The 10,554-nt window shown below is 32.8% G+C and overlaps 1 pseudogene; it reads right to left on the reverse strand.

Annotated features, from left to right (window-relative positions):
- Positions 1-4,171: 4,171 nt before the first annotated feature.
- LOC127161530 (class I histocompatibility antigen, F10 alpha chain-like) lies at positions 4,172-6,280 on the reverse strand (annotated as a pseudogene).
- Positions 6,281-10,554: the final 4,274 nt, after the last annotated feature.

Below are 10,554 nucleotides of genomic sequence, written 5' to 3' on the forward strand. Positions count from 1 at the left end.
TTTATGTTATTCTCTATCATCACACACACAAAGACATGCAAGAGACTGACATCATTTGTACAGCCCTTGTTATGTTTAAGCAGACTCAGCCATCTATTTCAGTCTATGATTTTTTTTCTGGTTTTCCACCTCCCACTTTATATTGGCTTTTGTCTTCGATGGCCTGTTCCGGAGCTGCTGTCCCTGATACAAAGCCAAACTGCAGAAGGTTTTCAAATGTTAAGAAATATGTTTAAAAAAAAGGAGGTTAGAAAACAGAAAAAACACCAAGCATGAGTTTAACATGATGTCATTAGTTGTTTGGAACTATAACATGAGTTCAGGTGTTAAATTTAAATAACTAAATTCTTACAGGTGATGTTGTTTGGACATGAAATTCAGGTTTAATGAACGTACAGTGTATGCAAAATATGAAATCTTTCAACTTTAACTGAGTTGAAGTAGGGGAAAAAAGCAAAATAAAAGCAGGGGAAAAGGGGTGAGTAAAGATGAATGCAATGCAATAACTATGACAAGATAGCACCAGTTCATGAAACAAGACAAGTCTGCGTTGCCAAAGTGTTTTGAGTGGTAAAAGAAAGAAAAGAAAAAAAAAAAAGAAAAAAAAAAACACTTCAGGATACTGGGTCCATGCTTTCTTCAGATGATGGAAAATAATTGATTTATTGATTTAGAAGAAATTAATACTACAATTAAATAATTTTCTTTATCCAGTATTGTAAATTGCATTTTCCTGTACATATTAGACAGTAACTTTACATTAGTAAAAATGTATGACAGTGTACTTACTAGAAGTAGCAGAATAATCACTGTTTAATGACGCTATAACAGCATTATTACAAAATAATAATAAAAATACATTACACTATAAAAACACCAAAAAATAAATAATAATAATAAAAAAAACTTAAGCTTACTGATTATTAGACACTGTCAAAATAGAGGAAAAGAGAGGACAGGATTACTATGCAAAAAGAAAACCATTATGACACTTTGTCAGAACTTATTGTCTGCTGTTTGAACTTCATGTGTTCACAGATTCATGTGTCATAAGATTCACAGATTCATGTGTCATAAGATGCCAACATGGACAGTGTTAAATGAACATGATTTGTGTAACAAATATTGTTCATATGATGTGGATTATATGAGTTAGGAAACAAAAAATGAAACCAGTTTTTTTTTTTTTTTTTTTTATAGAAATTACATGTTTCTGTTACTTGTTCTGAGGGGGAACTGGGAACTTGTTGTGTAAAGGAATAGTGAAGGAAAAAAATGCACAAATAAACAGTTTCTTATTCTATGGCAGTATAATTTTTTAAAAGTGTTTATGTGGAACTGTTGGGCATTTGAATCCTCACACTTGACTCTTGGTATATGATCTTTCATCATAAATCCAAGCAATAGATGGAACTCATTTTTTCATTGTTTGAAGATGATGATCTATGTAATGTCAAGTCAGACTATTTATGCAAAAAGATAATAAAAATAATTTTATTCATAGGGAATGCACTTACTAGAAGCAGCAGAATAACCACATCTGGATGAATCTACAAAATCAAAAGGATGTTCTTCAGATCAAGATCAAGTATTTTCTAAACAAAACTAGACTAATATTCATTTATTTCAGTTTTTCTACCTGCTTGTCTCCTGCAAATATATATGACAGCTGCAATTCCAAACAACACCACCATCAGAGTCAAAACTATCAGCACTGAGGAAACCTTTCCCTGTGATCAAACTCACTGGAATTAGATTCTGAAAAAAAAAGTTCACAAACTGATTAAAAACAGTTCTGTAACATTCTGCAGTTGCAGGTCCAAACACCAACATTAGAGCCAAAATCTCAAAACGGAATTAATCACTGATTTAAATGGTTCCCCGTGATCAAACTTTGAAACATCAACCACAGACTGAGAGACTGCCTTTAATTGTTTTTGTTTTAATTGTAAGATTGTGTTTTCATTAAGAGCTAATTACTCAAAATTGTGTCCAGTTTGTTGTCCAGACTGAGGTGTGAAGCAGAGCAGATGCATTTGTGTTTCTCTGCTCTGTTGATCTCCAGACTCTTCCTCATCTGGTATGTCCAGTCACCATTGGGCAGCAGATCTCCTCCAGTGATCTCATGATCAGCTACAGGCTGCCCGTCTCTGAACAGGGTCAGGGTCAAATATTAAAAATAACCCAATAAAATGACCCAAAATCAGTAGTTTAAGGGCCATCAACATTTTAGCATTTCAGTTATTGAGTCGTTATGGTTATAGCTTTAGTAGCTTAAATTTAATTTATCTTAATTTAAAGAAATAGTTCACCCAAAAATTTGCTCATAATTTATTCACCCTCAGACCATCCAAGATGAGTTTGTTTCTTCATCGGAATATATATTCCTTTATGTCATAACTTATTAAATGAACCTCCTCGTCTTCATTTGTGGTGTTTCCTCTTGGAACTGTTTGTCTCTGAATCAAAGTATCTGACTGTAATGTCATCCAACATATATAGGACACTAAATTCTCCCTCAATGTAAGTTACTACGAATCGCGAGGAGTGAGAACCTGTTAGAAACAGTAACAAGAAAAGTAATTTTTATTTGCAATCTATTGTACAGTAGAATCTGAGAGAGAGTATGTTGAGATCCTACAACAAAAACAAAGCAATAATAAGATTATGTAAAGTATGATTAGATTAAAATACACAAGATAATGTACTGCACCTGATTTAAAGGTAAATTGTATAAAATCCTGCCTGTAAAAACAGCAAACGCAGGAAAAGTAAAATTGTTTTCAAGCTGGTAAGAATTTATCCTTTTCTACAGGTACATTCAGTAAATGTGTCCAAAAACAAGGTTTTCAACAAGTCAAACAAGTTACCAGGTTTATTTCCTGGAAAATCTCAGTCACTGTGAAAGTCATTTCAGTCACTTTAAGGTTACACCCTTCCAGATTCAGACGGTGTCAGTGCTTCTGTTGTCGCCTCCTAAATAATGATTTGCTTTACACAGTGAATAATACTTTTGAAAAGTGTATAATCCATTTACACTCACAGCGAAAACTCCTGGCATATCAGTAACTTAAAAGTTGATTTATTGTATTTGAAGCTGATGATAGCTGAAAACATTTTCTTTGTTATGTTTCATCCACACCACTAGGCACCAGTATAAGTTCTCTTTATCTTGTAGCTTATTTTGAATAAACTATCATTTTAAATGCATGTTAGTTGTTTACTGTATGTACTGTATGTACGGTTTTCAAGATAAACTGTACTTATTTTGTGTTCTGAGAAACAATGTAATGTAAACATGTAAATTCTAAAGGGTAGACAAAAAATAAAAATCATAAAAAATGTTTTTATGAGCTGAGAGTTTATTAAAATTTCCTACAATTTTTGTACAAAAACATACATTTTTAAGAAAAAAAAAAAAAAAGCATAAAACCAACCCTAACCCTCAGTGCGGTGTAAACAGATCGTATGAAAACATACAACTGAGATTGTCAAATTCATATGAATTAGCCACCAATATACCAAAATGTAAAATACGAATTGCCATCAGTGTGTTGCATGATCAAGTTATGTGACAAATTAAGGCTGATTATGTAAACTTTACTGCAAACAATAGACAGTTCAGTATTTAAGGTCACTAAATGTATCAAATAAGCAAAACAATTTGTCCTGTAAATGTGACCAGTGAAATTCTACAGCACAAATTTATCTGTCACACCAAATGTTGGTGTTGTCTTCTTGTTGTTCTTTGGAAGACAGGAATTATCCACATTACCATAGATTCCATAAAAGCTGATCCCCTATAAAATACTAAATCTCTCACAAGAGATGCAATTGAACTGCATGTTATTTAAGTAAAAAACAAAGTGCTTGATTAATTAATTTTAATATATTTATATATATATACTGCAAACTACATTAATATACGTTCCTTACACACAACAACAGCACTGATCCTCTCCACCAAAAGTGTACACCACCTGATTTTTAAGGATAGCAATCAATTAATTATTTAATTGTGTTATTATTACTGACATTAATAATATTTTATTTTATAATTATTAATTCATATTATTATTATTATTATAAGTGTTTTAAGAAAGAAAGAAAGTAATACTGCACATCAAAATACTTTTGGAAGGCTGAAAAAAATACATTTAAGAGCAAAAACAATTTCACAGATTTTTTGAACATTTGTATTAAACTTAGTATTAACTTCACGATGCTGTGTCCATGCTTTCTTCAGATGCTGAAAAATATGTTTTTATTTTTTAGTGATTAACAAGAAAGTACAACTAAAATTCAATAATTTTATCAAGTTCTGTAAATTACATGAGTTTTACTGTAAACAACAATACTGAAAATTGCACTCTTTAGACAGTAACTTGTGGCCAAAAGACATTTGCAAAAATATAAAACATTTAAAATAATGTACTTACTAGAAGCTGCAGAATAATCACTCTTTAAGGAAGCTGTAATATGAAAGAAAATAGATGCTGGAGCATTATTAATGGAAATTAAAGACTGTATAAATGAAAATATCACTAATTATTCATTTATACTTCAGTTCTTGTCCTACCTGCTCGTTTCCTTCTGCATTTATATATGACGACCCCAGTTCCAAACACCAACATCAGAGCCAAAACTATCAGCACATAAGGAATCACTGATTTAAATGGTTCACCAGGATCGAACTCTGAAACAAACATAATAAAAAGGTCACAAAACAGATTATTATTTATTTATTTTTTCCGTAACAGCTTATTACCCAAAGTGGCGTCCAATTTGTTGTCCAGACTGAGGTGTGTGGCAGAGCAGGTGTATTTGTGTTTGTCTGCAGGACTGATCTCCAGACTCTTCCTCATCTGGTACGTCCCGTCACCATTGGGCAGCAGATCTCCTCCAGTGATCTCATGATCAGCTACAGGCTGTCAGTCTCTCAACAGGGTCAGGTTGATGTGACGAGGATAAAATCCTGTTGCCAAACAACTCACACGAAACCCTCCAGAATCTGCGTTTGTTTTCTGGATGAGTCTGACTCGCGGTTTCACTGCATAAAAAAAATGAATATGGGAATACACTTGTTTACATTGTAAATGAAACCATTTAATACTAGCATCGTACAGCATGACACTCACAAAAAAAAAAAAAAAAATTAATTAAAAAAAATCAAAATTTACTGCAGCATTTTCTAAATTTGTACAAGTAATATTTAGTTTGACTTCATGAGCTTGATCAACACTTTTTGAAGGTTAAGTACACGTTCCCTCTCAAGAGCCCCATAAGCTGGATAAAATGTAATTGTTTTTATAAAAGCAGGTGGGAAACACAGAGGAAATGTACCTCTTCTCTTTCCTTGCGATGCTCTCTTTTTAAGGTGATTCCTGAGGTTTGCTGTGCAGCGTGGGTAACATATATTTGTATGGCGCCATTTGTATATGTCCATATATAGCGTTGATGGTTTGTCTATGCCTTGAAATGTTAATATGTCATCAAAAAAACGCATTTCTTCTGTAGTCGAGCCTTCAAAAGCAACCCTAGTGATCAGCTGCCCAGGTTTGTCATTGTCCAGTAGTTCACACAGACTCACCATCTGAACAACGACGGGACCTGTTAAAAAAAAAAAAAGAAGCATATCAGATTTCAAAACAGACTTAGGATCTTGGCTCAGGTCTGACTATGAACAAATACTAATATTTTCTTTGTATTTCAGTTAATGTTTGATGCTTTAATATTATTTAAGAAATACAACATATTTTTGATTGATGAAATGTTTGTCTTAATGTCAGATGTTTTTCAAATTTCAAATTCAAATTTACCTTCTGTTTCATTATAAAATTTTCCTTTAAGTCTTCCTGAAATAAAAGGATGCAAATATTCACTTATACTGTGATTTATTTGATCAACCTCCTCGTCTTCATTTGTAGTATTTCCTCTAGGAATGTAGTTTCTTGTCTCTGAATTATAGTATCCAACCGTAATGTCATCCAGCATATATAAGGCACTAAATGAAGGAAATGGCGTCTTTCCTTCAATGTAAGTTGCCAGTACCCACCAAGAATGAGAACCTGTGTGACAAAGGCAGTATGTAAACAGATTAAAATGCACAAGAACCTGCACCTCATTCAAAGGCAGATCCTATGAAATCCTACCTGTTAAAACAGCTGTTGGAAATGACAGCACACACAGGAAAGCTAAAAAATCCATGTTTTTCTCAAAAATTGAAAAAACTTGTCTTTCTTTACAGACATTTTCATTAAGTAACTAAGTTTGTAACAAGTCAAACAAGTTGTATGTTGTATTTCCTGGAACCACCCCATGTTAACATGAGAGTTATGTCAGACATTTTTATGTCAGGTTACACTGTTTGACGTTTAAACCAGATGACATATTCTGTTAGGGCGGAAGGATATTTGTGGAAGAAGTATTCAGGTAACTGAGAAAATACACAGTAGTTAGTCATAGCAAACTGTAAAAATATCATAATTAATCTTAAGATAAATTGGTGCATGTTTTTTTTATAAATACTCCACTCTTCAATGGTGTGACAAATACAGAGATTTATTTAAGAGCAGTTCATACGGGTTTTCGAAAAATATATATTTTTTCCAGTATGTAACACACCTATCCTTCTGTGTAAACTGTCTGCAAAGTCGTTAATCAAAAATTTCATGATACATAAAGATTTTGGCTGCGTCTGAAATGGCATACTCAATAAGTACACTCTTAAAAATAAGGGTGCTTCACGATGCCATAGAAAAACTTTTTTTGTCTAAATGGTTTGTAAATTTTGGAGGGGGGATACTTTTTATAGCAGGCTGAAAATACCGTCTTAAAAGATATGCTTCCCACTATAACCTTTTTCTGGTAAGAAGTAATCATATTTATCACTGGTATTAGACATTTAATTATTCACTAAATAAAATACTTGATGATAGGCCACAGTTTGTACATTTTGGTGGAGGGATACACATTTTGGCAGGCTGAAAAAACGGTCTAAAGGAATACGCATCCCACTATAACTTTTCCCAGGTAAGAAGAAACTTGTCCATATTCACCACTGTTATTAGACATGATGTGAAGTATTTACAAAATAATATGCTTGATAATACACCATCATTTGTACATTTTGGAGGGGGGATACTTTTTACACCAGTTCAAAAATACAGTCTGAAAAGATATGTATCTGTTAGATCAAGTTCCCACACCAAGACAATAATTAAGATCCAGCCCCGGACTGAAAATATCAGTTTTTCCAGTAACAGAACAACTAGTCAGCAGAGCTGTCGATACCCAAACCCTGTTAACAGCAAGTCTTGTCTGGTATCCAAAAATACTCAAAACAAGTGTTAAACAGTCTTCTGTCAGTCAAGAAGTTGACCGATGGAAGCCAGAAAAGAGCAGAAGCAGGAGACGAAGTGATGATGATAAAAAGGTGTAACATCAAACTGATTCTTTGAGATTTTAAACCATTTGCCATATATCTTAATATATCAAATTGTGTTAAAATGGAACCACTTCAAGTACATTTAGTGCAATTTAATTGTGTTTCTTTATAATTCATTTAAAATATACTTTCAATAGCATTTCAGCTCATTAGAAATGCATTAGCATTACATTACTAGTTTATTATTATGCATTTTTTAAAGAAATATTCAAAATGATATAAAAGGTGCAAAAATCAATACATTTAAATGCTAACACACATATGCTTTGAAATCTAGAAAAATGTAATATAATGTTGTGTACATTACAAAATAAATACTTGCATTAAAAAAAGTACAGAAGCATATATAACATCTTGACCAAAATACATTATAATAAATGAAAGATCAGTGAAATGCTACGGCAATGCTATTTTTTATCAATTTGTAGAACTTTTCAGTTATACCTGCATTATTGAAAAATACACTACGGCTATTACCTCATTCAATAAATAAGCATAAAAATGGCATTTTCTTTTTAAAAAAATGACTGAAAACAGTGTAGAAGTGCTTTTTTCACAAACTTAAGCCTGCAAATGGCTGAACCAAACAATGACACAGAACAGGTTAAACGTCACATCTTCATCTTCAAGTGGAGGGTCACTTCTTTCAGTATGACTTGGTTTTTTTTTTCTGCATGTGAGGGCTTACATTTCAGACACTGTATTATTTGTAGACTGTTTTATCACAGAGCCTGTGAAAGGGAAAAATCATTTATATAAAATTAAATAATGATTAGCAGTTTTGCATCCATGATTTAATATATGCATTATATTTTGCATTAGAATTCCGTTGACTTCTCAGTTTACCATTCAAAACTTTGACTCTATGCTCATGAGGCTTGACATGAGTGTCCGTTTTTATCCGCTCATCTGTCACCACATACAGCACTCCGAGTTACATGAACATAAACAGAAATGAACAGACATGAAAATTAGAATTAGCAGCTGATCTACAAAACTAATTTAATTAATATTTCACAAAAAAAAAAATCAAATGATGATTAAATATTTGTTTTATTTTTAAGAATGACAATACGCTGAGTACAATGTACCATGTGGGTAATATAATAAAAAAAAAAACTTCACAGTCTCAGCAGTTTTAGATGTATGTTTTTTTTATTTATTTATTTATTTTTTTTACAATTTCATCATTGCGCCATCTGTAATTAGAAATATATATATTAGACAATATACAACAAGGCAATAAGGTTGTCAAGCTTGTTCAAGATATTCATAAGATGGTGTTTTTTGAAATTTTCACAGATCATTTATTCATTACAATAAAGCCAAATTGTTGAGGAAATCAGAAATAAATACACAACTTAATTTCTTATAATGGATGTTAATGTAATGTTAATGACCTTTCTTCCTGCCAATACATTGGACAATGTTTTATAAGACAGACAATGTATCTACATATATTTTAAACAAATGTATCAAGGACTTTAGAAAAGGGACTTTGACTGTATACCCAGTATACCCTATAGTGATAGCTAGTGTCAGTAAGTATCATGTTACAGTGGTTAATGTAGGTATTCCGCATGTTAGCTAACATAAGCAAATGCACACCATTCGTGGCCCGGCGAAACAGACCAATTTGAAAAACTAATGGATTGTGTAGTTGAGTTAAAAAATTGGATGACAAGTAATTTATTACTGCTAAATTCTGAAAAAACAGAGGTGTTAATTATTGGACCTAAAACCTCAGCGTGTAATAACCTAAAACACTGTCTAATGCTTGATGGCTATTCTTTTAATTCTTTGTCATCAGTTAGGAACCTAGGTGTGCTATTTGATGGCAATCTTTCCTTTGAAAACCACATCTCTAGTATTTGCAAAACTGCATTTTTCCATCTCAAAAATATATCTAAATTACGACCTATGCTCTTAATGTCAAATGCTGAAACATTAATTCATGCGTTTCATGACCTCAAGATTAGATTATTGTAATGCTTTATTGGGTGGTTGTTCTGCTCGCTTAATAAACAAACTCCAGCTGGTCCAAAATGCAGCAGCTAGAGTTCTTACTAGAACCAAAAAGTATGATCATATTAGCCCGGTTCTGTCAACACTGCACTGGCTCCCTATTAAACATCGTATAGATTTTGAAATCTTGTTAATTACTTATAAAGCCCTGAATGGTTTAGCTCCTCAGTACCTGAGTGAGCTCTTATCGCATTATAGTCCCTCACGTCCGCTGCGTTCTCAAACTCTGGCAATTCGATAATACCTAGAACATCAAAATCAACCGCGGACGGCAGATCATTTTCTTATCTAGTGCCAAAACTCTGGAACAATCTACCCAACACTGTTTGGGACGCAGACACACTCTGTCAGTTTAAATCTAGATTAAAGACCCATCTCTTTAATTTTGCTTACACACAACACATCAACATATTCCTATAATTCAAATCCGTTAAAGGATAGTTAGGCTGCATTAATTAGGTTAACCAGAACCAGGAACACTTCCCATAACACCTGATGTACTCAGTGCATCGTCAGAAGAATGGCATCTATGCTAATATTAGTCTGTTTCTTTCTTATTCCGAGGTCACCTTAACCACTAGATCCAGTCCATATCCAGATCCTCTGCGTCTGTCCATAGGAGAACTGGCCCCCCAACTGAGCCTGGTTTCTCCCAAGGTTTTTTTCTCCATTTGTTTTGGTTCCGCTGTCGCCTCTGGCTTGCTTAGTTGGGGACACTTTCTCTTCACACGATATTGTATTTTATTTTATTGTATTTGATTAACTGATTGTATTTGATTAAAGGCGGTATATAAATAAAGGTGACTTGACTTGACTTGACTGATTGATCAAACTAAATGTAGCTGCGCTGAAAAAATTAGAAAGCTTTACGTTTTGTGTCAAAAAATAGAACTGGCACTGACAACTCTTACCGACAGTCACAAAATATGAGGTTCCAAAAGCCACACGTTTATTTAATATAATTAAATAAATTTAAATAATTTAAGATTTTTTCTTTAATTTAAAAATTTAAAGAAAATTAATTTAATTTCTTTAATAAACCTTTGCCCACCAAATTGTGTTAAAACGTGAATACATTTGAA

Source organism: Labeo rohita, unplaced genomic scaffold (genome assembly GCF_022985175.1).
Source record: "Labeo rohita strain BAU-BD-2019 unplaced genomic scaffold, IGBB_LRoh.1.0 scaffold_661, whole genome shotgun sequence".
NCBI lineage: Eukaryota > Metazoa > Chordata > Actinopteri > Cypriniformes > Cyprinidae > Labeo > Labeo rohita.